This window comes from Lutra lutra, chromosome 6, assembly GCF_902655055.1.
Source record: "Lutra lutra chromosome 6, mLutLut1.2, whole genome shotgun sequence".
NCBI classification, from domain to species: domain Eukaryota; kingdom Metazoa; phylum Chordata; class Mammalia; order Carnivora; family Mustelidae; genus Lutra; species Lutra lutra.
The window spans coordinates 106,937,190-106,960,163 of NC_062283.1; the positions used below are offsets into that span (position 1 = coordinate 106,937,190).

At 36.6% G+C, this 22,974-nt stretch overlaps 1 protein-coding gene across 7 annotated transcripts in view; it reads left to right on the top strand.

Annotated features, from left to right (window-relative positions):
* The window catches only part of DOP1A (DOP1 leucine zipper like protein A), a 109,377-nt gene that overhangs the window by 174 nt on the left and 86,229 nt on the right, over nucleotides 1-22,974 (top strand). For 5 of the 7 annotated variants that reach the window (XM_047731927.1, XM_047731921.1, XM_047731924.1 and 2 more), the window contains exon 2: nucleotides 4,068-4,218. The exons of 1 other annotated variant lie outside the window; for it this stretch is intronic. The gene's annotated coding sequence lies outside the window, so the exon portion shown is untranslated. Of the gene's footprint in view, nucleotides 1-198; nucleotides 333-4,067; nucleotides 4,219-22,974 lie in introns of those variants that run through there. One more of the 7 variants, XM_047731923.1, reaches the window with a different exon arrangement.

The following is a 22,974-nucleotide window of genomic DNA, read 5'->3' on the forward strand; positions in this document are numbered from 1 at the left end:
CTCGGCCTGGCTGGTTCCGGAGCCTCGGGGACGCCCCGCGGGGCAGTCTGCTGTGGCGTCGGGAGTGTTGCCGCCCTGGCCCCGCCTGGAGCCTGGAAACCGGCCGGCAGCCCTCGGGTTTCCGGAGGGGCGGGAGCTGCGCGGGGATCGGCGGGTCGGGGCCGGGAGGAGGCTCGAGGGCGGTTCCAGGCAGGGGTGGCTGCTTCCGAGCCTCCTGCGCCGGGGCCCAGCGGTGCGCAAGGTTGGGGTGGAGGTCGCACCTGTGAGATAAAGGCGCGCGGAGTAACCTCTTTGTTGGTGGAATCCAGGCTTCGTGCGGTCTCCTTCATCTGGTGGGTTCTTTTAAGATTGAGGAGACAAGAATGCCTGCCATAGTTAATGTTCCATGTGGGGGGTTGGAAAGGAGTGCAGAAGTTTATTAGAGGAAGTCAGGTTAGTCATAAGGAAGTTGTTAACCATTATCACCTTTGATTCTCAAGCCTTTTAAAGTTGCAGCATAACAATAGTTACTTGTTGGTTTCGTCCAGTCTTCTCCCCTACCCTGAGGTAGGGGAGGGGGAGTGGTACACAACTACTTTAAAGCTGAACGAATTGTTTCTGACACTATCTTACAGTTCTCTGGAGTTTGAGAAACACTGTGATAATCTGATTTGGAGACTTAGTTAAAGCAATCAACATTTTTTTATTAATTACCAAAAGGATAAGAAACCAAGTGTTTGCCTGACAAATAAGCCCAGGACTGTAGAAAGACAAAAGTCTCTCAATTTCGTTGTTGTTGGCTTTCTTCTACGCAGACAGGTCTCCTATGTTCTCATGGACAGCATATGTTGACGTTATATGCTAAGAAATTCACCACCTAATAACAAAGTGGTTTAGTTAAGCTGACAGAAGTTGTAACAAGAGTAAATTAAAACCAGTTGTAGTATAGATGCTTTATTTCAGTGATTCCTTAAAGCTGCCACTCTGAACGAAATCATTCCTCATTAGTACTAAACAATAGTAAATCTCCAGGTGTATCTAATTATTAGGAACCCATTTCTTTTTTTTTTTTTAAGATTTTATTTATTTGACAGATAGAGATCACAGGTAGGCAGAGAGAGAGAGGGGAGGAAGCAGGCTCCCTGCCGCGCAGAGAGCCCGATGCGGGGCTTGATCCCAGGACCCGGGATCATGACCTGAGCCGAGCCGAAGGCAGAGGCTTCAACCCACTGAGCCACCCAGGCGCCCCGGAACCCATTTCTTGAAGAACTAAAAATGCCCAAGTTAATACACAAACCAGAAAATGTGACACCATAACCAAAATGTTAAATATAAATTAAATGTTTGACTACATACAGTTTGAAGAGCCTTATTTTGTAGTTAAAGTGGTGGAAAGAGCTCTGGCCTGGGAATGAAAGATTTTGTTCACTTTCTTTCTTCTCCAGCTAACCAGATGTGACCTCTCTAGGCCTCAGTTTTGTCATCCGCTTAAGGGAATTTCTAAGATCAGAGTTTTCCAAACTGATGTTCCTTGAACCCTCTTCTCAATCTAGGAACTGCTTTACTGCCCCCAAAACAGTGTTCCATGACAAATAATTTGGGAGCACATAGGCTTAAAGCAGTCTCACCTGGCCAGAAAGACTTTTCTAATGACCAACCTGTTAACATCCTGAATATAATTACATAGAATACCAATTTGAAAATTGCTGTACCGATCTTCCTCAATTTATGATGGGGTTATGTCCTGATAATGCCATCATAAATTGAAAATGTTGTAATTTGAGAAGTCATTTAATACATCTAACCTATGTCAACACATGCTCACAATACTTACATTAGCCTAGAGTTGGGCAAAATCTATCAAAGCTCATTCTACTACAAAAGTTTTGAATATGTTATGTAATTTATTGAATATTGTACTGAAAGTGAAAAACTGAATGATTGTGTGGATAAAGAACAGTTGTAAGCATATGAGTTGTTTACCCTCATGATAGCAGGGCTGACTAGGGGCTGAGGCTTGCTGCCACTGCGAAAAATTTTAAGTTGAATTCTCATGAGTTGGAGTGCCTGTATTTGAACTGGGTCTCTTTCAGCTCTAAAATTCACTACGTTATGCTTTCCTGCTTTTAGTTTAAGCTTTCTGTGGAATAAGCACATAGGGCAGCGCACCAATATATCAAAAGGCTTGTATTTTCCTTAGTAAAACATTAAGGATGCACATAGATTTCAGTGCGCTTTAATGCTTTCATTTATGGCAGAGGAAGACTATCTTTTTTTTTTTCTGATCTCTTGATGCTTTTCTATAACCATAATTAATTTACATTTTGGATTTGGTTTCATGGTTAAGTCATTGATTTTATTGAGAATGGCATTATAAAGTTTCAAGAAGACTTGTTGATAACGGCATTATTTTTACTATGCCTGAGTTCCCTCTCTAGTCATGAGTGCTTAAACTATGAAATGTAATAGAAGCCACTTGAAATGTACTTAATAATTAATAACTAAATTTTAAGAGCTTAGATCATTGGAATGAGTTCAAGGTTAAAACAAATTCTAAGGCTCTGAGTTGCTTACAAATGGGATCTAAGTATTGAATACAATCTTAAATTATTTTGCTAAATTCTGTCAGGTGTCACTAGCACACAGCCAGTATGGCCACTTTAGTCTGTTCTTTGTTACTTTGTTAGGAGTGAGTGCTATTAACGTGCTCCTTTGTTTGAGGGGGGACAGGGATGGGAACAATACATTTAATAGGTGAGCCTTAATTCAGGTAAAATTTCTCCCTGAAATCAAACTGTTGAAAAGTATAGAGCTGCAAGTTTTGTGTAATAGCTTACAGTTTTTATTGGAAATTTATGATATGAAAATAAGTATTTTGATTCCCTTGCCTTTAAATGGTGATTTCCTTTTATTGTATTTACCTATTTACTGCTCCCCCCCAATCTATCGAAGCCTAAAACCTCAGTAATTCTTCATTGCATCGGTCAAAGACATACCAAATTTAAGGAAGAAATTACAGATAAGGTGCATTCATTTTGTGTGCACATTATATACACACCAAGGTAACCACCAGCACAATCAAGATTTAGAACAGGCCACCACTCAGGCCTGTGTTGTGCTTTTGCTTTCTTCAAATGCATGCTCCATGTCTTGGCATGTCTACATCATTCTGTCCTAGCTCCATTGCCACCTTGTCTATGAATCCTTTTTTGATTACCTCATTTTGAAGTAACTTTCTTCTCTTCTAACTTTCCTGTCAGTGTTTATCTTCTTTTCTTTCCTTGGTGGATAAACTAATGGTATGCTCATAGTTCATGGTAGGCACTTACATTTATTTCTTGACCAAATGGGTAAGTGTAGTATTTCTCAAATGTTAGTCATTCTTACATCATCTTCAAAATTTTGGCCATATCTGCATATTTCCTGTATCCTTGCTTTCTTTGTATTTCTTTATATCCTTGTAGTTATTAATATAATTTTTAATGAAAACTTGAAATAATCACCATAAAGAAAAAAAATCACTGTCAACAGAAAGTAGATGTAAAGTTGAAAATAATGAAAACAAAACTTTTTACATTTTAGAAACTACTGGCTACTGAACACTCTTAAACTAAAACTTAAACTCTAAAACTTGCTTTCTTTGTTTAAAAGGGAGATTAGCAAGAATTACAGAGGTGTTGATAACATTCTGCCATCAATCTGAGAACTCCCTGATGCAGTCAGAGGCATTACAACAGAATGAAGAGGGAATAAATTCTTTACTGATTCGGTGTCAATTAGCCCTCTCCTTGGGCCCCATAAAATCATCTCACATCTGATGGGTGGCCAAAATTTGGGAAGACACGGAATTAATCAGGGCTGAAAATTCCTTCGAATTTTATCTGTGAAAGAATTGGGAAATAAAACCTAAATTGCCAATTAAAAGGTATACTAGAGTTAACTTCAAAAATGCAATAAGAAGATTAAATGGTCATTATTGAATTAGATAAGTCCTTTTTTTTTCAAAAAATGTTTTTAATGTTAATGTTACTTTTTCAAATAAAACATCCACTTTTTTTTTTTTTTAACATCCACCTTTTTATTATTAGGATATGATAGCTCTAAGATAAACCTTTGAATCTGAAGAAATCTAAAAATCAGTGGACACCTTTTATATGACAAAGTGATGACTGTTGATTCAGTAGTGATGAAATGTTGGTAATATATTTATCTGGCAAAGCTCCTATAAGCATGGATAAGGTAATAAGCTTAAGAGAATATCATATCTCCCTTACTTCTTCCTTTCATCACTTTTTAAGTTTGAGTTGGATTTTAATATTTCCATCCTACAGAAGACATTTCTGGCCTTTTGTTTTTTTGGTTTGGTTTTTTGGTTTTTTTTTTCCTTCTGAGGTAATGAAAAATTCTCCTCTCTCATGGAAACAGTTTAATGTGAATAGTCAGAAAAATAAATGCCCTGCTCTTGTTCTGTAAAATATGTCCTGTATTTCAACTTGCTGTAGTTATTTTCAGGCTTATATATGTATTGTGAGCTTAATGTTTAAATTACCGTTATTTTGTGTTCATGAACAAAGAGTTCAGGTGAAAAGACCATTTAGTTTGGTGTTTCTGTTTTCCAAAAAAAATAATTTACCTGAATGGTAATACTAGGTTTATGAGTATACACAATAATTTGCTACTCAACCAGAGGTCAGATTGCTGTTAATCTAAGGTTCTGGGATACAACCTTTATTTGGAAGTAAGAAGAGAGCCCTCTTGATGAATAGTCTTTATTAAAAGAGCTTTCACCCAAGCGAGTAGTTTCTTTCCTGTCTCTACTATAAAATAAAGCAGCAGAATAGAAGCGGTGCTGATAAACTCTTACATTTGAAAGTAACAACTGACTGTAATCAGAAAAACTATAAAAACATAGCAGTTTTAGTCCTTTAAGTTATACAGGTAAATAACCATTTGCACAGTGGCTTTTCATATATACTTAACACATGTCTTACATGGTCTTTATTTAGAAATTTCCTGGACAGAAGTTTTTCTCCATCGGGGGAAAGAAATAGAATATAGTACTTGCTTTAAAGTTAGTGTCTGTCATTTTGGAAGAAAAATAAATATTTAAATGACTTTCATATTGTATACCAGCAGTTCCATAAATGTTACCACCAATTAGTCAGGAGTCCACCCTTAAGCCTAAAATGGGATTCCAGCAACATGATTATTTTTATGGCACCTGTCATTTTATTGGAAGGCTGTCTTCAAAGCATTGTGCCCCAAGCCTACCTCATTCTATTAATTTGAGGTTGCCTGTGTGATGTGATAACTACTGTTTTTATTATGTTTAAGTTATAGAGGTTTTGGTTTAAAAAGTAAATATTCAGTAGGTTGCCTTCTTGGGGATTGATTTCTTCACTGTGCAAAAGGTTTTTATTTTGATGTAGTCCCAATAGTTACCACTTGTTTTTCCATTGTCAAAGAAGACCTATCTAGGAAAACGTTACTTACCATGGTCAATGTCAGAGAAATTACTACTTTTGTTCTTTTCTAGGATTTTTTTGGTTTCAGGTCTCACATTTAGGTCTTCAATCCATTTTATTTTTGTGTATGAGTATTAGAAAGTGGTCCAGTGTCACTCTTTGTCATGTATCCATCCCATTTTCCCAGCATCATTTATTGAAGAAACTTTTCCCCATTGTATATTCTTGCCTCTTTTGTCATAGACTAATTGACCATATATTTGTGGGTTTATTTCTGGGCTCTCTATTCACTTCCATTGATGTGTCTGTTTTTGTGCCAGTACTATACTGCTTTGATTACTACAGCTTTGTAGTATTTCTTGAAATCTGGAATAGTGATACCTCCAGCTTTATATCCAATAAGGGGTTAATGTCCAAAATTATAAAGAAGTTATACAACTTGGCACCAACCCCCCCCAAACAGTCCAATTAAAAAATAGGCAGAGGACCTGAATAGACTATTGTCCAGAGAAGACATACAGATGGCCAAGAGATATATGAAAAGATGCTCAACATAAGTAATCATCAGGGAAACACAAATCAGGACTACAATGAGATATCACCTTACACCTGCCAAAACAGCTAAAATCAAAAAGACAAGAAGTAGTGAGTGTTGGTGAGGCTGTGGAGAGAAAAGAACTTCCGTGTACAGTTGGTGGGAGTGCAAATTGGTATAGTCACTGTGGAAAAGAGTATGGAGGTTTCTCAAAAACTTAAAAACATAAATACCATATGATCCAGCAATCCCACTGGGTATTTATCCAAAAAAATGAGGACATGAGTTAGAAAGATATATGCATCCCTATGTTTGTTGCAGCATTAGTTGTAATAGCCAAGATACAGAAACAACCCAAGTGTCCACTGCCAGAAGAATGGGTAAGGAAGATGTGGTGCATACACATAATAGAAAATTACACAGACATAAAAAGAATGATATTGGGGACGTCTGGGTGGCTCAGTTGGTTAAGCAGCTGCCTTCGGCTCAGGTCATGATCCCAGCGTCCTGGGATCGAGTCCCACATCGGGCTCCTTGCTTGGCGGGGAGCCTGCTTCTCCCTCTGCCTCTGCCTGCCATTCTGTCCGCCTGTGCTCGCTCTCTCTCCCTCTCTCTCTGACAAATAAATAAAATCTTAAAAAAAAAAAAAAAGAATGATATTGTGCCATTTGAAACAAAATGGATAGACCTAAAGGATATTGTGTAAAGTGAAATAAGTCAAACTGAAAAACAGACAAATACCATGTGATCTCACTCATAGCAGGAGTCTAAAGAAATGAATGAACAAACAGAAAGGATCAGATCTATAAAAATACAGAGAACTGATGGATGTAGGAGGGGAGAGGGTGACAGGATCCACAAAATGGATGAGGGGTAGTGGAGATGCAGGCTTCCAGTTATGGAGTGAATAAATCATGGGAGTAAAGTGTATACCATGAGAAATATAGTCAGTGATACTGTAACAGCACTGTATGGTGACAGGTGGTAGCTACACTTGCGGTGAGCATACCATAACATGTAAACCATCACCTGAAACTAATTTAACATGGTGTGTCAACTATACTCAAAAAATTGTTTTAAATGTTTTTGGACAATATCTGTCTAGTCATCTTTGGCTGTATAACAGAATATCTCAAAATGTAGTGATTTAAAGCAGTAAATAGTATCTTTCAAAAGGGATTGGGGAGCAATTTGGATGTGAGGTTCTGGCTTAAGTTTTGTGAGGTTACAGTTCAGAGAGTGGCCTGGATTGCAGTCATTTTTAGGTTCAGTTGGAATCAGAGAACCCCTTTCCAAAGTGGTTCACTCACATACTAGCAGGTTGTTTCTGGCTGTTGAAGGAAGGCCTAAGTTTCTCCCCATAGGGCTCCTTTAAGTGTCCTTACCACATAAAGGCTAGGTTACCCCAGAATAAATGATCCAAGAGACAACACATAGACCAGCAGTGATTTTGTATAGGAGGGTAATTATACAAGAGAAGGAATATCAGGAGTTGAAGATCATTGGAGGCTATCCTGGAAGCTAGCTACCACATTTTATAAAGCTAGTATGTGTATATGTCACCAATAAGCAGTACATACTTATTCAATATGCAGTTTATACACGGCTCATGGTTTTAGCATAAAGATTGACTTAATATGCGAATTACTAAATGAAGCACATACTTTATCCACAAAATTCTTAGTTTCTGTGGTTCGTTGGGGGGGGGGTGGGATGACTCTGGGTTCAAATGTAACACTAAATATCTAGATTTTATTCGTTTTGATTTTCTTTTTGTTATAAATGAAGGAGGGAGGGAATGCCATGTGTTACACAGCTGCTATTTGATTTTCTGTGGGGACATTACTCCTTTATTTTTTAAAAAAATTAAGCTTATTTAGTACCAAAAAGATTTTAAAGGTATAAAAAGCTATACAGAGAAAAGTCTCCCTCCCCCTGACCCCCATCTATGCAGTTTCCATCTGGCCAACTGGAAGTAATCAGTTTTACTTTCTTGTGTGTTCTTATAGATCTGTATCATATATATGCAAATTATAGGATTAATTTTTTTCCTTTCTATATGAATGGTAGCATACTATGTACACTGTTGTGTACCTTGATTTTTTTTTTTAAGTTCATATATTTTAGGAACACTTTCTAAATCAATACATAGACTTTATTTGTTCTTTTTGTCAGCCAAGTATATTCTGTTGTCTTCAGTTTTTATAATCATTATTGGTCATTTACTGTGAGTCAGGCAAGGACTGACTAGGAGTTGGGGATGTGAGAGCTAAAAATGATGAGTACTCAATCATAGGGATTAATACCCTTAGGAGTCACACAGCTCAATTAAGTAAAGCAAAGTAAGTTCTGCGGTAGAGGAAGTACAGTGTGTAGTGGGAGGTCACAGAAAGGAGGTATATATATGAGTGTTGGAGAGAGAGAATAGTTAGGGAAGACTTCACAACTGGGGTAAAATCTGAAACATAAGTAGGGACTAGCCAAGTTAAGTTGGGATTTAGGTTTCAGGCAGAAGGAAGTTTTTAAAAAGATTTTTAAAATGTATTAAAAAGCTATAGTCATTTTAAAACAGTGTGGTACTGACATAGAGACAGACATGTAGGCCAGTGGAATAGAATAGAAAGCCTTGAATTAAACCCTAGTGTATGTATGGTCAAATAATCTTCAACAAAGAGTGCCAGACCAATCAATCCGGTAAGGATAGCCTCTTCAACAAATGGTATTGAGAAAACTGGATATCCACATGCAAAAGAATGAAGTTGAAACCTTATTTTATGCTATATGAGAAATTAAAACAGATTAAACCCTAAACATAATACCTAAAACATAAAACTTATAGAAGAAAACATAAGGGAAAAGCTTCATGATGTTGAGTTTGGCAGTGATTTCTTGGGTATGACAACAAAAACACAGGTAACAAAGGCAAAAAGAGGTACTACATCAAAAGAGGGACTACATCAAACTTAAAAACTCTTAAGTGTCAAAGGATACAATAAGAGATAGAAAAAGGCGGGGCGCCTGGGTGGCTCAGTGGGTTAAGCCGCTGCCTTCGGCTCAGGTCATGATCCCAGGTCCTGGGTTCGAGCCCCACATCGGGCTTTCTGCTCAGCAGGGAGCCTGTTTTCTCCTCTCTCTCTGCCTGCCTCTCTGCTTACTTGTGATTTCTCTCTGTCAAATAAATAAATAAAATCTTTAAAAAAAAAAAGAGAGATAGAAAAAGGCAACCTACTAAATTAGAGAATTTTCAGAAATGTGTCTAAGGGGCTGATATCCTGATTATAATAAGAACTGTAACTCAGCAATAAAAATACAACCTAATTAAAAAATGGGCAAAGACTTGAAATAGACATTTCTTCAATGATTATATACAAATAGCCAGAGCATATGAAAAGATTTTCAGCATCATTAATCACTAGAGAAATGCAAGTCAAAGCTACCATGAGATGCTACCTCTGCTACCTCACACCTTTTTCAGTGGTTACTGTCAAAAAACTGAAAAGTGTTGGCAAGGATCTGGAGAAAATAGAGCACTTGTGTACTGTTGGTGGAAATGGTAAATGGTGTGGCTGCTATGGAAAACAGCTTGGTGGTTCCTCTTAAAAACAGACCTGCCATATGGTCCAGCTTTCCCACTTCTGAGCATATTCAAAAGAATTGAGGATCCTGAAGAAATACTTGCACACTCAAGTTCATAGCAGCACTATTCACAATAGCCTAGAGGTAGAAAACATAAATGTCTGTGAACAGATGAATGGATAAATATACACAAAGAATTGAATATTATTTAATCTTAAAAGGGAAGGAGGTCCTTAGGGCCCATGCTGGGCATCAGCCTACCTTGAAAAAAAAAAAAAAAAAGTCTTGTCACACACTACAACATGGATGAGCCTTGAGGACATTATGTTAAATGAAATCAGTCACAAAAAAGCCAAAATACTGTATGGTTCCACTTGCTTGAAGTATCTAAAGTAGTCAGATTAGAAGCAGAAAGTAAAACGCTGGGTGCCAGGGGCTGGCAAGAGAGAAAATAAGGGTTTTTTAATGTGTGTAGAGTTTTAGTTTTACAAAATGAAAAAATTCTGAAGGTTAATTACGCAATGTGAATATACTTAACACTACTGAACTGTACACGTAAAAATGGTTAAAATGATAAATTTTATGTTTGGGTTTTGTTTTTTTCTACCACAGTTGGAAAAGATAAATATTAACCTTTTGGAAACATGAAGGTTATATGCATTTTAAAATGCTATCCTGCAATGAAAGCCGTGTTTCTAAACTTTGAAAAAGGGCCTGATTAAAGAATGAGCCTAGAGGGGTTGAATCAGGAAATACTGTACTGGCTCAGTTGGTAGATTATGTGACTCTGGATCCCGGGCTAATGAGTTCAAGCCCCATTTCAGGCATAGAGCTTACTTGGGGAAGAAAAAAAAAGATACTATACAGAGTCATAGCATTTTTTAATATAGTTAAAGTAAATCAGATAAATTTTAAGTGATGAAAGGGAGCATGGGCCATTTCCAGAAAAGAGCATATTTAAAGTCACTGAGGTGGGAGGCAGTAAGTCTTATACAGTTGGCTAGTTTGTAAAAATATGCATTGGCACTTATTAAAGATGGAAGGCCAGTTTTATTAAGGATCATCATGATAGGTATGGGGACCGCTGCGATGGGATTTTATAGTGAAGGAGAGAGATAAATCTCAACTTGGGATACAGCGTGGGCAAGTGTTGGTTTGTAACCTCCTCAGAGCCTGTTATCTGAAATCTGAAACCAGCCCTGTCCGTGGCAAGAAAGGAGTAACAGAACAAAGGGATCAACCACTCCAGATTTATAGGTGGCAAGTTTAATAACTGAGGGAATTTACATATGAGGCTTGTCTTGGATGGCCTCAAAACCAGTAGATCTCCACACGCACTCACTTGCTGAAATCTTATATAGATTTATATAGACACCTTTACTGGGTTCAGTCACGTACCCAGTCCAGGTAGCCCCCACACCACATTTCTATCTCAAGGCTGAATCCTTAGAGAAGCTTCTGGGATCGGGGAAGGCAAACAGAACACACTAAGGACAGGAAAGGAAGTGAGGAGCCTCCAGTTGCCTGTGTTGAGCTCATGGGTCAACAGGCAGTCGCATCTTGATGACCTCCAACAAGTGGGATTTTATATCCAAGGAGCAGAGTGAGAGTCAGAGGATGGAAAATGACTCTTAAGAGGAAACATCAAGGGTAAGGGGGGAATTCTGCCTGAACCGACCTAACAGGATTCTTGCTGAAGATAGATTGGGGTGTCTAGATGATGGACGATGAGGAGCCTAATCAGATATTGAGTGTGGTCAGAAACTGAAGGTGGGAGTTTCTGGTTAAGCTGATATAGCAGAGTTCTTGATAAAACTATGTTTTAGCAGAAAGTGCACAGGTGGGCCTAGGAGAGGATTTAGAAGTTTTACTAAAGTTTGGTCAAGCAAAGAAACTTTGTCACCAGTTTTTGCTTAGCTAGGATAAAAATATGACTATAAGATTGAATGAGTGGGTCCAGTTTATGAAAAGACTTCATATGACTATATGGGTAAGAGGTTGCATTTCATTTCTAAGTAATTATTACTGTTACAGCTGCAATAGGCTATTTCTTAGGTGTTAAGTAAGCCTTGGGCTAAAGTGCTTCTTGTGGATTCCAGGTTTACTTTCAGAGCTTCAAGCAGGGAGTATGCTCAAACTGTGTTTTACTGTGTAAATTAATTTTTACTGTGTAGAAAGCTGAAGGTGTTGAGGGCACCTGGCTGGCTCAGTGGGTTAAGCCACTACCTTTGGCCCAGGTCATGATCTCAGGGTCCTGGGATCAAGTTCCGAATCGGGCTCTCTGCTCAGCAGGGAGCCTGCCTCTCTCTCTCTCTCTCTCTCCCTCCCTCCCTCCCCGCCTGCCTCTCTGCCTACTTGTGATCTCTGTCAAATAAATAAATAAAATCTTTAAAAAAATAAAAAATAAAAGAAACAGGATCTTTAAAAAAAAAGAAAGAAAGAAAGAAAGAAAGCTAGCTGAAGGTGTTGAAAGTAGAAGACTGTAACAGTAGTCCAGATAGAAACTATTCATGAGACATGGTAAAAAGACCATTCTGAAAGATAAGTGTTTACCACAGCCAACTTTGAGTGGGGGTGGAAGTGGGTGGTGATTTATAGATCGATTTGATATAAGAGTAGGAAATAAGGCCAAAGTGCAAGCTTGTGTGATTGGGAAGATGAGAGTACTGTTTATTTCAGTAATTAAGTAAAAATAAAAAACTGAGAGTAATAATAGCAGTGCTTGACAAGTTATATTTCTAGTGTTGGAATGATATCCTAAAAGAATGTAAGAATCGAGTATGAAAGTGAGGAGCGGTATAGTAATAATAATAACAGTTCGTGGTTTATCAGTGTTTCGGAGGATACCCAGTTTTTGTAAAAGGACTCTGAATAAAGATTTTACAATAAGCAAAACCATATTTTGGTTCTGATTCTGTTAGGTGCTTCAGAATCTACCAAAATATCTACAGTTAATTCTCTTTCTTGCTAGGTAACACCTCAGCAAGCTTCTTTTGTTTTTTTTCATGATATTAATACTGTTGTTCTATTTTCATCTAAACCTTAAAACATGATTCGAAATGCACATTGGAAGAGATGTAAAGGCAGAGGCAGGCCTGCCACAGGTAGTTTCCCATTTTTCTCTGTGAAGTGTCTTGATATCTTCAAAATTAATTACAGCTGCTTTCCTTTGCCCAAGAGGGGATTTAAGCCCTGCAGTGCTACTTACTATCCAGCACTGTTCTTTTACAACTTTGAGTAAACCGATGTGCAGACACATGCATAGTTTGTGTCCACTGTGAATCCTTTTTTATATTTCCCTATAGGTAAAATTGCTCAGCCAAAATGTTAGTTTCTTCCTAATATTTTGATCTTATTCTTTAGATGCATAGGTGCAGTTGAATTTGCATCTTTGTGTATGTGTGTTTTCCTCATGATTTTACTTTTGGAACAGTTTTAATAAAATTTACAAACAAAATAAAGCTCTGCATGGGATTTTTTTGTTGTTTGGGAAAAATTGCTTCTTTTTTCACAGGCTAGAAAATTGGTTTACAGATACGCAGTAAAACACACTGAGGAATACAGAAAAACTTAAGACTCTTCGTTACATATAATATAGCATTTTTTTGTGTTCATGCAATAACCAGTTTCCATTTTTGAATTAAATACTATGATTAATAGTATGTCATTTATTTTAAAAATGCTGAGAACATTACTACTATTTTTAAAATGATTAAATTTTATTTTCTTGGAAATAATTATTTAACTTAATATGGTGCTAAACTTTAATTTTAACTTAATATGGTGCTAATATGGTTTAACTTAATTGTGCTAAAAAATTTTTTTTTGCTTTTTTTTACATTTTTTCTAGTAGTTTGTTTCAGTTAAGAATATATTTCTTTAAAGATTGGGGCACCTGCATGGCTCAGTGGGTTAAGCCTCTGCCTTCAGCTCAGGTCATGATCTCAGGGTCCTGGGATTGTGGCCCACATCTGGCTCTCTGCTAAGCGGGGGCCTACGTCCCTCTCTCTCTGCCTGCGGTTCTGCCTACTTGTGATCTCTCTCTCTGTCAAATAAATAAATAAAATCTTTAAAAAAAATAAATTATTTGTCATTGTTAAATGAAGAATAACACTCAGCTATTAATGAGCGTATTTATTTTGAGAAGGATACTTTCTGAGAAGGGATGTTTTAAATAAACTGGAGGAAGTACTTGGTAGGATAGCTAATATTAGTGTTGTACTTCATCTCATGTTTCACATCTTTTTAATCATTCTATATAGTCACACACTCATTGTTACTTAGCATTATCTCACATTTCACCTTCTGTTTATTAAGAAGCAAGCAGTGTTTTTTCTTTTTAATTAACAACAAGACCAGAGTATGGCCAATCTAAATAATTTAGATTTTCTTTAAGTATATTATGCTGACACTCTCAGGCTGACTTACCCTGGCCACCTAAAAAGTAAGTTTCATTTCCCACCACCAAATTCAATCAGTGTGTATAAAGGGAAATCAAGTGGATTTTAATATTGACAAATACCAAACATTAAAAAGATATGTTTGAAAAAGCATTATAAATCCCAAAGCCAAAATTTAGTTGTTTGACATTCTCAGTTTTAGATTATTCACACAACTACTTCTTTCTGTGGGTTGATACAAATATGATATGACTAAATCAGAATATGTAATTGAGTCATCAGTTCCAACTATTTAGGTTCTGCCCCTTCCACCTGGTCATTTATTGAATAGGATCACTGTTTTACAGATACCCAAGCAAAACCCTTTTATATCAGAATTTATAGTTATTTCACCTTATGCTTTAACCTATACACTTTCAGTATTAAGCAGTGATAATAGATTTGTGGTATTCAGAGTTCAGCTTTGGTCCTTGTCCCTAAGCCAAGGTCTAAAAGGAATGACGGAAATGTATGTACTTACACCATTATAGTGTTTTTAAAAAGTAAGTGGAATAAGAAGAGAAAGAAAAATGTCTAAAAAAATTAGGACTGAAAGAGTTAAGAAAGCCTCTATAGCTGCAACAGGTTTTTTGTTTGTTTGTTTGTTTTGTTTTGTTTTGTTTGAAAAATTGAGTAAGAGAGGAGAGGTGGGATATGTCAGGCAGAAGAATTAAGAGTTGTGATTAAAAAAAATAGTTGACAAAGACAGTGATTATGGACCAGGCCTAGGTGTTAACCAGCCGGAGTTCTTCCTGGTTCCTCCTCTTAACTCTGTGTGAAACCTCAAACACCAGAATGTTCATATGTACAAGGCTGCATGAATGTACTTGCCCCATGGATTTGTAATGAACATTACATGAGATAATTTGTGTAAAAGGGTTTAGCATGGTGCCTGCTACACGAAGTCAGTATGAGCTGCTGTTAGTAATCATCATCATCTTGAATAATGTTTGGGCAGTGTTTGTTTGGCTGCTGTGCTTGGGGGACAGGATATTACCTTTAACTCAAGGGCATATGTTTCATTATTACAGCTATTAACATTTGAAGCTTACAAAAGACTCTTTGCTACCCATTCATGGATCATTTTTGGTGGTAATATGTGCTTACACTGTTCTATTTTCTAAATTACTTTTCTTCATGATGCTTATATGTCACAAAAATAAGAGTTTATAGCAAGAAGAAAGCTTTAGTTATCCTTTTTATAGAATTCAGAGTATTTCTAAGAGATGGATAATTTTTTATATATCAACTAATTTTGCTATCTTTTTTCCAAGTAAATAAAATTTGCTCTTTGTCATCTTTTTAGAATTGTGGGATTTTTTTTTTGAATCATAGGTTTTATTTTTATAATTTTTACCAAGATCAAAAGTGAAAATATAAATATATAACTGAAGTGCACTAAAACTCTTTGTCAGAATTTTCTCCAACTATAGATTTGAATCTAATTAATTTTAAAAAGCTTTAACCCCTGGGAATATCACATTTAATAGATGTCTTTTTTCAGGGGGCTAGAATGACACCTCCATATATAAAGATGCTAAAACTGAGCTAGTTTTTTTGAAATGTAATTGGACAAAGCCCATTTTTTAAATAGGTATTCTTAGGAGAATCTTTCAGTTTAAAGTGTTTAATAGTCACATGAATAGTCTGTTTAAAGGGACCGAAGTCTGTTTAAAGGGACTGAAGTCAAGTGTGGCTATACTGATTGAAAAATAGAGTATAGTTTTGCTCTTTTCTCCAGAGTTTTTCTTAGAAAAAAACAAAGCAAAATGGTTTGTGAGCTGTGTTCACACTGACAGATTTATTTATTCAAAAACATTTGAGGGCCTACTGTGTACCACCCACTTTTATGGGTCCATTGATTGAAGAATGAACCAGTCCATTATTGGACATTGGCTTCTGACCTCATGGCATTTGCATTCCATTAAGGGAATGTAGATTGGAAATATGCAAATAATAGGAAATTTCAGATTGATGTGCTAGAAAGGAAATAATGTGATATTCTAAAGTAGATGTTAAGACTGTGCGCTTGGCCTAGGCCACTTGACATCAACTATTCAGAAATCACTTTTCTTAGGGTTTCATATTACTTGGAGAATAATAAGGGATTTGTCACGTTGACCTAAGAGCCTTCGGGTACAGAGAATAGCAAACACAAAATGCAAAAAAAGACAAAAAAATGTTGGTGTATTTAGGTTTAGATATTCTTATAATGACATAATATGATTTTAAAAGATCTCTGACTTCTCTGGAGAATGGATTATAAGGGCTTAAGAGTAGAAACAGGATTTGGTGGTATAGTGTAGTAGACTCTAAGCAGAATAATAGAAAAGTGGTGGTGGAGGCATTTAGCATATATTCTTAACAAATGCTATTTGAAGCTATAGGAGTAGAAGAGATAACTCCGGAGAAGAGGTGAGAGTTCCTGATTGAGTCTTGAAGTCTTCAGCATTTACAAAATAATAAATAAAATTTGAATAGAGAAGAGGAGCTGACATAGACTAAAAAAGACTTGCTAAAGAAGTCAAAACGTACCTTGAGAATAAAGAGTCTCGGAGGCCAAGAACCAAGTACTGAATATTCCTGAGAAGCTGATTAACATGAGGGGCTGAAGAAATGACCATTGGCTTTGGCTAATGCAGTTTACTGGTGACCCTTATTTGGGTGGTTTCCTTGGAGGGAGAGTGTCATAGGCATTTTTGAGTGGACTAAAGAGTGAAGAGGAGATGAGGAAATGAAACAGTATAGAAAAATCCTTCAGAAGGTTTTGTAATGAAAGAGAACAGAAAAATGGGTTGGTATCCAGAAAGTCTGTGAGAGTCAGGAGGAAGCTATAAATTTTAGTTTCTCACCATGGGAGATCCCAGGAGTTTGTCTGTAGGCTAATGGAGAATGATCCTGCACAGGAAGAGAAACTTACTGAAGAGTAAACCATTAAGGCACTTGAGGAAAATCCTTGAGAAAGCAAGGGGAGATGGAATCCAAAAAGAGCAAAAGGGTAGGTCTTTGACTGAGGAGAGTCCATTGTTCTTTGGAACAGGGAAGAAGGTAAGGAATTTGGGTAAGTGGAGACAGGTTTACAGATTGTTAGAGGGAATATAAGCATTCCTTTTGCTTCTGTTTTCTTTTTTGTTCTTGTTCTTGCATGATCTTCAGTTATTTTTAATGGTTGAATATCTTACTGAATTCTTGTGCTAAAAATTTTTTTATTTAAATTCAATTAATTAACATATAGTTAGAAACATATTTAGTTTCAGAGGTAGAGTTCAGTAATTCATCAGTCTTAATCACCCAGTGCTCATTACGTTACATGCCCTCCTTAATGTCCGTTACCCAGTTACATCTTCTTCCTAACCCCCTCCCCTCCAGCAACCCTGTTTGTTTCCTGTGATTAAAGTCGCTTCTGATTTGTCTCCCTTTCTGATTTTGTCTTGTTTTGTTTTTCCCTTCCTTTCCCTATGATCCTCTGTTTTGTTTCTTAAATTCCACATATGAGTAAGATTATGTGATAATTGTCTTTCTCTAATTGACTTATTTCGCTTATTGTAATACCCTCCAGTTCCATCCACATCATTTCAAATGTAAGATTTTATTTTTTTGAAGGCTGAGTAGTATTCTGTTGTGTATATGCCACATATTCTTTATCCATTCATCTGTCAATGGGCATTTGGGCTCTTTCCATAGTTTGACTATTGTGGATATTGCTTCTATAAACATTGGGGTGTACTTGCCCCTTCGGATCACTACATTTCTATCTTTGGGGTAAATACCTAGTAGTGCAATTGCTGGGTCATGGGATTTGCTTCTGTTTTTTTTTTTCTTTTTTTCTTTTTTTTTTTTTAAGATTTTATTTATTTATTTAACAGACGGAGATCACAAGTAGGCAGAGAGGCAGGCAGAGAGAGAGGAGGAAGCAGGCTCCCTGCTGAGCAGAGAGTCTGATGTGGGGCTAGATCCCAGGACCCTGGGACCATGACCTGAGCCGAAGGCAGAGGCTTTAACCCACTGAGCCACCCAGGCGCCCCTGCTTCTGTTTTCTTAATTAAATTTGAAGTTTGGTCTTTAGCAACACTGGAGGGATGTGGTATTAGAGTTTTGAAAAGAAGACAAGGTATGGTATACTTGTGTGAGGCAAGTACATTCACTAAGGAAACAGTGGATTAGAACAGCGTTGAATGCCTATTTGAGGTTTGCTTCTCAATTCAAAATGCAGTCAGCCAGCCTATGCGTGTATGCTTTTTCTCCAGCAATGTTCAGTTGCTTGGGTTCAGGCATGGAAAAAGCAGATAATCGGGGTGCCTGGGTGGCTCAGAGGGTTAAGCCTCTGCCTTCGGCTCAGGTTGTAATCTCAAGGTCCTGGGATCGAGCCCCACATCAGGCTCTCTGCTCAGCAGGGAGCCTGCATCTCCCTCTCTCTGCTTACTTGTGATTTCTGTCAAATAAATAAATAAAATCTTTAAAAAAAAAAAAAAGGCAGGTAATCAAGTTCAACTCAGATTGGGATTTTGCCAGGTATGTTATCGAGAGAGTAAGACACCTCACTGTCTAGGATGGGTATAAAAATGAAGAATCCTCCATGAGACCAAAGAGTAATGGTTGAGAAAACTCCAAGGGTGCCTGGGTGGCTCAGTTGATTGACTTTGACTCTCAGTTTTTGGCTTAGGTCATGATCTCAGGCTCCGCATTTAGCAGGGAGTCAGCTTGAGATATTCTCTCTCTCTCTTCTCTCTCTCTCTCTGTCTCTCTCTGCTACTCAAAGAGAACTCTAAAGCCAGATTGTTTCTGTTCCTGGCTCTGCTGTTTATTAAATGTATCACATAATACTTCTATACCTCAGTCTCTATATCTGTAAATGTGGGCAATAATAATGCATACTTCATAGGCTCAAATAGGATTAAATTGATTAAAATAATGCAAGCATTGAAATAGTCCCCGGCATGTCATAAGCCGCAGCATAAGGTTAGCTAAGATGTTGCTATCTCTGCTGCATCAGAGGTCTTATCCTGGGAAGGTAGTTAGGATAAGAAGGTAGCCGGATGTGCAGAGAAAAGCTGAAGATCTGTTGATCACATATTTGGAGTTTCTTAGTTTTTATACCATTTTAGTTTTATACCGTTTTGAAGGTTTGAGATTGGGTCAGATGAGGGGAAGTACAGAACATCTGTACCTAGAACAGGATTCTAGTCGGTACCTTAACCTATTTGTGAAATACCTGGTAGGTGTTTTCTTTTATCCGTTGTTGTTAGCCCTCCCAGGAAGTTTCTACTTTTCTGGAGTAACTGGATTTATAAATTGATTGAATAAATTATTTGCTAAGGATTATTACTGTGTCAATATTTGAAACCCAGAACTCTTGATCAAAATCAAATAGATTTATTAATGTTACATTCATTTGTTAAATGAAACAGTTACTGAATAATTTATTTTAGTCAAATAAGTTTGGAATATAGCATTTTTTTTTAAAGATTTTATTTATTTATTTGACAGAGAGAGATCACAAGTAGACGGAGAGGCAGGCAGAGAGAGAGGGAGAGGGAAGCAGGCTCCCCGCTGAGCAGAGAGCCCGATGCGGGACTCGATCCCAGGACTCTGAGACCATGACCTGAGCCGAAGGCAGCGGCTTAACCCACTGAGCCACCCAGGCGCCCCTGGAATATAGCATTTTTTAAAGAATTTTTTTTTTTAAGATTTTATTTATTTAATTTGTCAGAGAGAGAGGGAGAGAGAGTGAGCACAGGCAGACAGAGTGGCAGGCAGAGGCAGAGGGAGAAGCAGGCTCCCTGCTGAGCAAGGAGCCCAATGTGGGACTCGATCCCAGGACGCTGGGATCATGACCTGAGCCGAAGGCAGCTGCTTAACCAACTGAGCCACCCTAAAGAATTTTTTTTATTCATAATCAACAAATAATTTCTTTCCCCCTGAACTGCATGGTACTTTATTTATTTATTTCCGTACTTGGAATGTGATAAAACTCTTGGAAAGTCCCCAGATACATCGGTCTGTAGAATTGGCTAATACTGAATAGTCCTTTGTCTCTTGGGCCCTCCCCTGACTTTTCATTGGCAAAAGAGAGGGGGAATCAAGGAGCTCAGCTGGTAAGTAATAAGCAAATCAGCCAAAATATCTTTGTGTGGTTATTTTCTGAAATTAGGTCTACTCATTTTTTATAACCATTTAAACAAATTTTTTAAAAATTCAGGTGGTCTGTTGAAATGTTTTCTTTCTTAAATTTTGTCTTTTCACCCTGCATAATATGAATACCCTCATAATTTTCATAGGGCCTAATTTGCCTAGAGACATCTACACCTTTTTTAAATAGCTACTTTGTTTCATTTTTATATTTGAATGAGACAAACACTACACTAAATCATGCTTTATTTTATTATCATGCTAGGTCCAATTTATGTGAGTTATAAGTTTGAAAGAACAGCTAAATTATCATGGGATATGATTATGGGTTAAGTAAAAAAAAAACCTGCTTATTAACAGCTCCGGAAAAAAAATTTTTTAACAAGGATAACTTTTTTGTTACAGTGTTATATTAGTTTCAGGGATATATAATATAGGGATTTAACAATTGCATACTGAAGGAAAAATTATAAATGCCATTTTGACTTTACCTGCATCACTTTAAGAAAAAACGAGTCACAATTTTTCTTTCTATTTATTGATTTTTATTTACATTTTCAAGCTTTCTAGTTATATTAGTATTGTATCTACCAGAAAGTAGGTTTTGGGTTTTTTGTTTTGTTTTGTTTTAACTTCAAACAAACAAAAAAGCTCATTTGATAAGAGGTGGTAGAATTGCTTGGTTTCTTGTTTATAGTGATGCAAACGTTTTATATCAACTCTGGTGAGGAATCTTGATTATTGTGATGGTTTTATGGGTGTATACATTAGAACTCAATAAGTATTAGTATATATAGGTTAATAGTAAAAAAAAAAAAAACCACACATTTGGTAATGATGAACTTTAATTTGAATTCATGAGACAATTGGATATAATTTAGTGAGAGTCTTTGGTTTTCCATTTTACTACCTTTACTAATTTCAAAGTGATATCTCGTTCTTAATTACAGTTTATTAGTCCTTAAAATTAGCATACTTGCTTCCTGGTACTGTTTTGTTTTTATTGGGGCTAAGGATGGCAGTAATTTTTTAGAACATTTTCTATGTGCTAGGCGCTCTGATAGGTTTAATACGTTCTTTATTTAATTTTGACAACCATTGAGCTAGGTGTTATCATCTTGTTTTATAGGTGAAGAAACTGCACTTTGACCTCTTAACCCAAGGTCGGACAGCTAAGTGTTAAAACTAAGATTTGGATTCCCAGCTGTCTTGACTTTAAGTCCTGTGCTTTGAGACCCTGCCCCCCCACCTTCTTTTTGTGGGTTAAGGGGTTCTACAAAACACCGTTTTGTTATTGAACATGTGCATTTTTTGCCACCTATTTTTGCTACCCATTTCTGAAGAAGAGGCAGTGTCCGAAGTTCCTTGATCCAGTTTGGGAAATGCTTTATTTGCATTGTGGTCTAAGCCAATGGTGCTCAAAGTGTGGTTTGTAGGCCATTTGCAAAATCTTAGTTAAGGAAACATGAGATAAATACAGATGGAAGTAAGCATTAGACATTTTTTTTAAGATTTATTTATTTGAGAGAGAGCGAGCTTAAGTACAAATTGGGGAGGGGCAGAGGGAGAGAAACTCAAGCAGACCCTGGCGCTCAGAGCCAACACAAGGCTCAATCTCAGGACCCTGAGACGATGAACTGAGTCCAAATCAAAAGTGGGATGCTCAACTGACTGAGCAACCCAGTGTCTGGCATATTTATAGCAATTTGATATTCCTACAACTGTGTACATGATTTATATTTATATCAGTAAGCAATGGATTGGGGGAAAACTGATTCCTCACCACACTTTGAGAAGTATTGACCTGAGCCACTTTAAAATAAAAGATGAAAAAAATACCTGAGAGCTGGAATTTGCATTTATTATATGTTGGATGAAAAATTCAAAAGTAATACGTCCCTAGACTTCTGATATGTAATGAGTCATTTTATTTTTATTAACAGTCATTGAGGAAGTGTAGCCTACTTCTAGTCCCAGGATGTGACCATCTTTTTACCCAAAAGAAAGTACCATACATAGCTTTCTGCTGATGAAATTTCTGCAAAATATCCTTTCTCATTTTTCATCTGTTTGCTTAAGATTTTTGCTTTTAATATTCTACCTGATTGTTATACATGTCTATACTACATGAATTCTTTTTAGTTACATTTAAATATTTAGATAATTTTTAGCTAAGTAAGAAAAAAAATCGAATTTCTTATCTGAATCAACTTTTTTAGCTGCAAATACATGAAAGAGTTCTAAACCCCACAAACTTAGCTGTCATTATTGGTTAGCTTTTTTATATCAAATTTAAAAAGTGTGTCTGAAGAATATATCAGTTGAGGTAATTATATTATATTATTATTTTATTATATTATATTATTATATTATTTATATTATATTATATTATTACTCTGATTATAATTAATATACTTTCATTTATAGGAATTACTATTAAATTGATTTTTAGGTTTATTTTCCCCATGCACAAATACTATATATCTTATCTCGAAAATGATTTGTTTATCTTATACTGGAACTATTGCTAAGGAAACAAGTCCTTGTCAGTAAAAATATATGTGCTTTCTCTACCACTATTCCTAGGTTTCTTGATTAGAATTTAGTTATTTTATACTACTTTTTTTATGCTTTCAGATAATCCAGTCAAGTTGACTTTTTTGCCCTGAACTTAATTTGGTTTCACGGTTCTTTCTTGTATGATTTCCCAGAAGAAAACCCAGAAATGATTTAGTTCTTGTTCATTCTAACCTTCATTTTTTATATGTCACTACGTGTTAATATTTAGCTATTTTATCATTTATCAAAGTTATGGCTTTAATTGTTCAGTATGTCAGTGTGTTTCTTTGAA